Raw genomic sequence first — 7,670 nt, forward strand, 5'->3', positions numbered from 1 at the left:
TCTGCGCTGCAAAGAATAAAGACCTAACTTGTTCTACCTTTCTCTGTAACTTAGGTGCTGAAACCCAGGCATCATTCCAGTAAAACTCCTCTGTACTCTCTCTATTTTGTTGCATCTTTCCTATAATTAGGCGACCAAAAATGTACACCATACTCCAGAATTGGCCTCACCAATGCCTTGTACAATTTTAACATTACATCCCAACTTCTAGACTCAATGCTCTGATTTAAAAAGGCCAGCACACCAAAAGCTTTCTTTACCACCCTATTTACATGAGATTCCACCTTCAGGGAACTATGCACAGTTATTCCTAGATCCCTCTGTTCAACTGCACTCCTCAATTCGCTACCATTTACCATGTACATCCTATTTTGATTTGTCCTGCCAAGATGTAGCACCTCACACTTATCAGCATTAAACTCCATCTGCCATGTTCCAACCCACTCTTCCAAATGGCCTAAATCTCTCTGTCGACTTTGAAAATCTACTTCATTATCCACAACACCACCTATCTTAATATCATCTGCGTACTTACTAATCCAATTTACCACACCATCATCCAGATCATTGATGTACATGACAAACAACAGTGGACCCAACACAGATCCCTGAGGCACCCCACTGGTCACTGGCCTCCAACCTGACAAACAGTTATCCACCATTACTCTCGGGTATCTCCCATTCAGCCACTGTTGAATCCATCTTGCTACTCCACTATTAATACCCAACAATTGAACCTTCTTAACCAACCTTCCATGAGGAACCATGTCAAAGGCCTTACTGAAGTCCATATAGACAACATCCACCGCTTTACCCTCATCAATTTCCCTAGTAACCTCTTCAAAAAATTCAAGAAGATCAGTCAAACATGACCTTCCAGGCACAAATCCATGTTGACTGTTCCGAATCAGACCCTGTTTATCCAGATGCTTATATATATTATCTCTAAGTATCCTTTCCATTAATTTTCCCACCACTGACGTCAAGCTAATAGGTCTATAATTGCTAGGTTTACTCTTAGAACCCTTTTTAAACAATGGAACCATGCGCAGTACGCCAATCCTCCGTCATCATTCCCGTTTCTAATGACATTTGAAATATTTCTGTCATAGCCCCTGCTATTTCTACATTAACTTCCCTCAATGTCCTAGGGAATATCCCGTCAGCATCTGGAGACTTCCCTCCACTTTTATATTTTTCAAAAGTGTCAGTACTTCCTCTTCTTTGATCCTCATAGTTTCCATAGCTACTCTACTTGTTTCCCTTACCTCACATAATTCAATATCCTTCTCTTTGGTGAATACCGAAGAAAAGAAATTGTTCAATATCTCCCCCATCTCTTATGGCTCTGCAGATAGCTGTCCACTCTGACTCTCTAATGGACCAATTTTATCCCTCGTTATCCTTTTACTATTAATATAGCTGTAGAAACCCTTTGGATTTACTTTCGCCTTACTAGCCAAAGCAACCTCATATCTTCTTTTAGCTTTTCTAATTTATTTCTTAAGATTCTTTTTACATTCTTTAAACTCCTCAAGCAGCTCATTTATTCCATGCTGCCTATAATTATTGTAGATCTCTCTCTTTTTCCGAACCAAGTGTCCAATTTCCCTTGAAAACCATGGCTCTTTCCAATTATTAATCTTTCCTTTCAACTGAACAGGGGCATAAAGATTCTGTACTCTTAAAATTTCACCTTTAAATGTCCTCCATTTCTTTTCTAGATCCTTCCCATAAAACAAAATGTCCCAATTCACTCCCTTTAAATCCTTTCGCATCTCCTCAAAGTTAGCCTTTCTCCAATCAAAAATCTCAACACTTGGTTAACACCTTCTCCATAATTATATTGAAACTAATGGTATTGTGATCACTGGACCCGAAGTGCTCCCCAACGCATACCTCCGCCACCTGTCCCGTCTCATTTCCTAACAGGAGGTCCAGCACTGCCCCTCCTCTAGTAGGTACCTCTATGTATTGCTGCAAAAAACTATCCTGCACACATTTTACAAACTCCAAACCATCCAGCCCATTTACAGAATGTGTTTCCCAGTCTATGTGTGGAAAGTTGAAATCTCCCACAATCACTACCTTGTGCTTACTACTAATATCTGCTATCTCCTTACATATTTGCTCTTCCAATTCTCGCTCCCCATTAGGCGGTCTATAATACACCCCTATAAGTGTTGCTACACCTTTCCCATTTCTCAGTTCCACCCAAATAGCCTCCCTAGATGAGCCCTTTAATCTATCCTGCCAAAGCACTGCTGTAATATCTTCCCTGACAAGTAATGCAACACCTCCACCTCTTGCCCCTCCAATTCGATCACACCTGAAGCAACGAAATCCTGGAATATTTAGATTCCAATCACAGCCCTCCTGCAACCATGTTTCACTGATCGCCACACATCATACTTCCAGGTGTCAATCCAGGCTCTAAGCTCATCCAACTTTCTTACAATGCTCCTAGGATATTTCTTACAATCCCAATAGGATATTGCGTTGAAGGATCAGGATAGTGAAACAGCTTGGGTACAGATAGAGAATAACAAGGGGAAAAAAACACTAGTGGGTGTAATTTATAGACCTCCAAATAGCTGTGACGCTGTTAGTCAGAACATAAATCTGCAAATAGTTGACGCATGTAAAAAGGGAACTGCTGTAATCATGGGGGACTTCAATTTTCATATTAATTGGGCAAACCAAACTGGGCAGGGTAGACTAGAGGAAGAGTTTATAGAATGTATTAGAGACGGGTTCCTAGAACAGTATGTCGCAGAACCGACAAGGGGGGAGGCAATCTTGGATCTGGTCCTGTGTAATGAAGCAGGATCAATTAAAAATGTCATAGTTAGGGACTCGTTGGGAACAAGTGACCACAATATGGTCGAATTCCATATTCAAATAGAAGGGGAGCAGGTTGAAACTCAGGCTAGGGTGCTTAGTCTAAATAAGGGGGATTATGAAGGTATGAGGACTGAGCTGATCAAAGTTGACTGGGATAGCAGACTCAAGAATAAGACGGTACATGAGCAGTGGTGTACGTTTAAGGATCTACTGTATAACCTTCAAGAAAAATTTATTCCTATGAAGAAAAAAAGGGGTAAGGGTAAGAACAGTCAGCCATGGCTCAGTAAAACTATAAAGGATAGTATTCGGCTGAAGGCAAGGGCATATAAGGTAGCCAGAGATAGTGGGAGGGCAGAGGATTGGGAAGCATTTAAAGGTCAGCAAAAAATAACTAAGAGATTAATTAAGACGGGGAAAATAGACTATGAAAGGAATTTAGCGAACAACATAAAAACTAATAGTAAGAGTTTTTATAGCTATATAAAAAGAAAAAGGGTGGCTAAGGTGAACGTTGGTCCATTGGAGGGTGAGACTGGAGAGTTGTTGGTGGGGAACATGGAAACGGCAAAGGCATTAAACGAGTATTTTGTATCAGTCTTCACCATAGAAGACACAAAAAATATTCCAACGCTGGATAAACAGGGGGCGGTAGGAATGGAGGAGCTAAATACTATTAAGATCACCAAGGAGGTGGTATTAGGGAAATTAATGAGACTGAAGGAGGATAAATCCCCTGGGCCTGATGGATTACATCCAAGGGTCTTGAGGGAGATAGCGGTGGGGATTGTGGATGCATTGGTGATAATTTTCCAAAACTCCCTGGAGGCAGGAACGGTCCCAGTGGATTGGAAAATGGCCAATGTAACACCTATATTTAAAAAAGGAAGTAAACAGAAGGCGGGTAACTATAGACCGGTTAGTCTAACATCGGTGGTGGGTAAAATGTTAGAGACAATTATTAAAGAAACACTAACGGGGCACTTGGATAAACATGACCTCATCGGACAGAACCAGCATGGTTTTGTGAAGGGGAAGTCCTGTTTAACGAATCTGCTCGAATTCTTTGAGGAAGTAACAACCCGGGTGGATAAAGGGGAACCGGTGGATGTGGTATACTTGGACTTCCAAAAGGCTTTTGACAAGGTGCCACATAAGAGACTATTGCTAAAAATAAAAATTATGGGATTGGGGGTAATATATTAGCATGGGTAGAGGATTGGCTAACAAATAGGAAGCAGAGAGTGGGGATAAATGGTTCATACTCGGGATGGCAACCGGTAACTAGCGGGGTTCCGCAAGGGTCGGTGCTGGGACCCCAGTTGTTCACAATTTATATAAATGATTTGGAGGAGGGAACCAAGTGTAATATATCAAAATTTGCGGACGATACAAAAATGGGAGGAAAAGTAGGGGATGAGGAGGATAGGAAGAGTCTGCAAAAGGATATAGATAAGCTAGGTGAGTGGGCAACAACTTGGCAGATGAAATTTAATACTAATAAATGTGAAGTCATTCACTTTGGGAAAAAAAATGATAGGGCAAGTTATTTTCTAAATGAGGAGGAGCTGCGTTGTAATGCAACGCAAAGGGATCTAGGGGTATTAGTACATGAATCACTAAAAGTTAGTATGCAGGTGCAGCAAGCAATCAGGAAGGCCAATGGAGTTTTGGCCTTTATTGCTAGGGGGATTGAGTATAAAAACACGGAGGTCTTGCTGCAGCTGTACACAGTATTAGTGAGACCACATTTGGAATACTGTGTACAGTTCTGGGGTCCATACTTAAGAAAGGATGTACTAGCCCTGGAGGCAGTGCAGCGAAGGTTTACAAGATTAATTCCTGCAATGAGGGGATTGACATATGAGGAAAGGTTAAGTAGGCTGGAACTCTACTCTTTGGAGTTTAGAAGAATGAGAGGCGATCTCATTGAAACATATAAGATCGTGAGGGGCCTTGATCGGGTGGATGCACTGAGGATGTTCCCAATGATCGGGGAAACTAGAACTAGGGGACATAGTCGCAGAATAAGGGGGGGCTCTTTTAAAACTGAGATGAGGAAGAACTTCTTCACCCAGAGGGTGGTTAATTTATGGAATTCACTGCCCCAGGGAGCAGTGGAAGCAGAAACGTTAAATATATTTAAGTCTAAAATAGATGTTTTTTTAGCTGCCAAGGGGATAAGGGGCTACGGGGAGAGGGCAGGGATATGGACCTAGGTATGGTTAGTATAGTAAGACCTGAGTGATCTCCTGGACAAGTGTCGATCGCCTGGATTGGGGTTGGAGAGGAATTTCCCGGATTTTTTTCCCGAATTGGACCTGGGTTTTTATCCGTTTTTTTGCCTCCCCCAGGAGATCACGCGGTTCTTGGGGTGGAGAGGGGTGATAGCGGTATAAAGGGGAGGGTAGTGTCTTGTGTTCTGTGTCTTGTGTCTACTGTTTGTGGGTAAGTGTGTCTGTTTAGTGTTCAGCCATGAGCGAATGGCGGTGCGGGCTCGACGGACCTGGTGGTCTACTCTCGCACCTACTTTCTATGTTTCTATGTTTCTATGTTTCTAGCATTAAAATATACACATTTAAGAAACACACCACCTCTTGTTCTCTGTTTATTATCTTTTTCTTCTTTCTCCCCTACATGTTGGGTCTGAGTGCTTCCCTTCTCTGCCTCCTGCCTCACACACTGTCTACTAGCTTTCTCTATTTGATTCCCTCCCCTCCAACCGTTCTAGTTTAAAGTCTCCCCAGTAGCCTTTGCAAATCTCCCCGCCAGGATATTGGTCCCCCTCGGGTTCAAGTGGAACCCGTCCTTTTTGTACAGGTCACACCTTCCCCAAAAGAGGTCCCAATGATCCAGAAACTTGAATCCCTGCCCACTGCACCAGTCCTTCAGCCACGCATTTATCCTCCACCTCGCTCCATTCCGACTCTCACTGTCGCGTGACACAGGCAGTAATCTTGAGATTGTTACTTTTAATGAAATGACCTGTGTTCAAGAGCGAGTCCAGAGTGCGTTTGGGGTTGAGACCGTTCTTTAGTCTGTGTTGTATTTATGAACAAGTATGAATATTTTTGGTGAATGGCTTGCTGACAAATATGTATATATGCTGTCTACAGGACAGCTATCTTTTTGTTTTTCTTAAATGATATTTAAGAAGTATATGGCTTCTGTTTTATAATTCTCCCAAACTAGCTCAGTCAAGGTTAGTAACGCAACAGCACAAGACAGAGTGCCTTTGCCTGATAATATCGTATATTAAAATGTAAATTTCTCATTTATGTGTGTTTCAAAGTTGAAGAGTTTTGCATGATTTCCTTGACGTGTACATAACTGTTTACTCTTCAGTGGGAATGTTATTGCTTTAACGTGTGTGAATATCTGAGATTTAGCATATTGCGTGGAAATGTGTGAGTGAATGGCACAGAAAGAGGGTGTAGAGTGAGTGAGTTTAAAGACTGATACTTGTTTGTGGAACCAGTTCTGGGTGGGGTAGAAGATTGCAACCTTCACGTGGTCCGCCCTGTTTCGACTAATGCAATCACCTCGACGTGCACAAACGGAAGATCAAATAGACCAAGTTGTCCAACTACTTTAGGCTGTGCAGGCCGCACGAAAGACGAAGAAGCCACTCCGCCGCTCAGTGTGATAACGTCTTCTGTCCCGACAGCTTCTAAGTGGGTGCACCTGTTCACCTTCTCACCTGTTCACCTTCTCATATAACCATATATGGCCAACCCTTACTCTGTCAGAAGAACCTGTCGATCTTAATAAGCTGTCAATCTTAAGGATCTGTCAATCTTAAGAAGCAGGGCTGTACTATGCATTGTAGATAAGGTATTGCTGAATCGTCGATTCATTTTCATCAGGTATTGCTGAATGGTCGGGTATATATACATTTACTGAGATCATTGTTCCTTTGTGTGGGGATGAGAACTCTCCATAATCTGTAATCTGCTTACTTAAAGGATTTTACCACACCCGCCTGACAAAATAAAGATTGTACTGCTTGATTACTGATTTTATTTGTGTTTTTGTCTGTTTAAGAACATTGAACCACCACAATCTTTGCTCCCCATATTGCCTTTTTAGTTATCTTCTGTTGCTCTTTAAAAGTTACCCAATCCTCTGGCTTCCCACTAATCTTTGCTATGTTATACTTCTATTTATTTTTGTGCTGTCCCTGACTTCCCTTGTCAGCAACGGTCACCCCTTACTCCCCTTGGAATCTGTCTTCCTCTTTGGAATGAATGGATCCTGCACCTTCTGTATTGTTCCCAGAAATGTTCCCTGCAATTGTTGTTCCACTGTCATCTGTGCTAGGGTATCTTTCCAGTCAACTTTGGCCCCATGGCTTCTCCCTCATGGCTTCATCGTCCCCGTTGTTCAACTTTAATACTGACACCTCCAATTTACCCTTCTCCCTTTAAAACTTATGATATTATGGTCACTACCTGCTAAAGGTAGTGACCATGCTGGGATGAACAATTTTTGTAGTTCATCCATGCAGTCTTTAAATGTCTTCCATTGCATGACGGTGGATATGCAATGGAAGACATTTAAAGACTGCATGGATGAACTACAAAAATTGTTCATCCCAGTTTGGCAAAAGAATAAATCAGGGAAGGTAGTACATCCGTGGATAACAAGGGAAATCAGGGATAGTATCAAAGCGAAGGATGATGCATACAAATTAGCCAGAAAAAGCAGCATACCGGAGGACTGGGAGAAATTCAGAGACCAGCAGAGGAGGACAAAGGGCTTAATTAGGAAAGGAAAAATAGATTATGAAAGAAAACTGGCAGGGAACATAAAAACTGACGGGAAAA

Source organism: Amblyraja radiata, chromosome 2 (assembly GCF_010909765.2).
Source record: "Amblyraja radiata isolate CabotCenter1 chromosome 2, sAmbRad1.1.pri, whole genome shotgun sequence".
Classification (NCBI taxonomy): Eukaryota; Metazoa; Chordata; class Chondrichthyes; order Rajiformes; family Rajidae; genus Amblyraja; species Amblyraja radiata.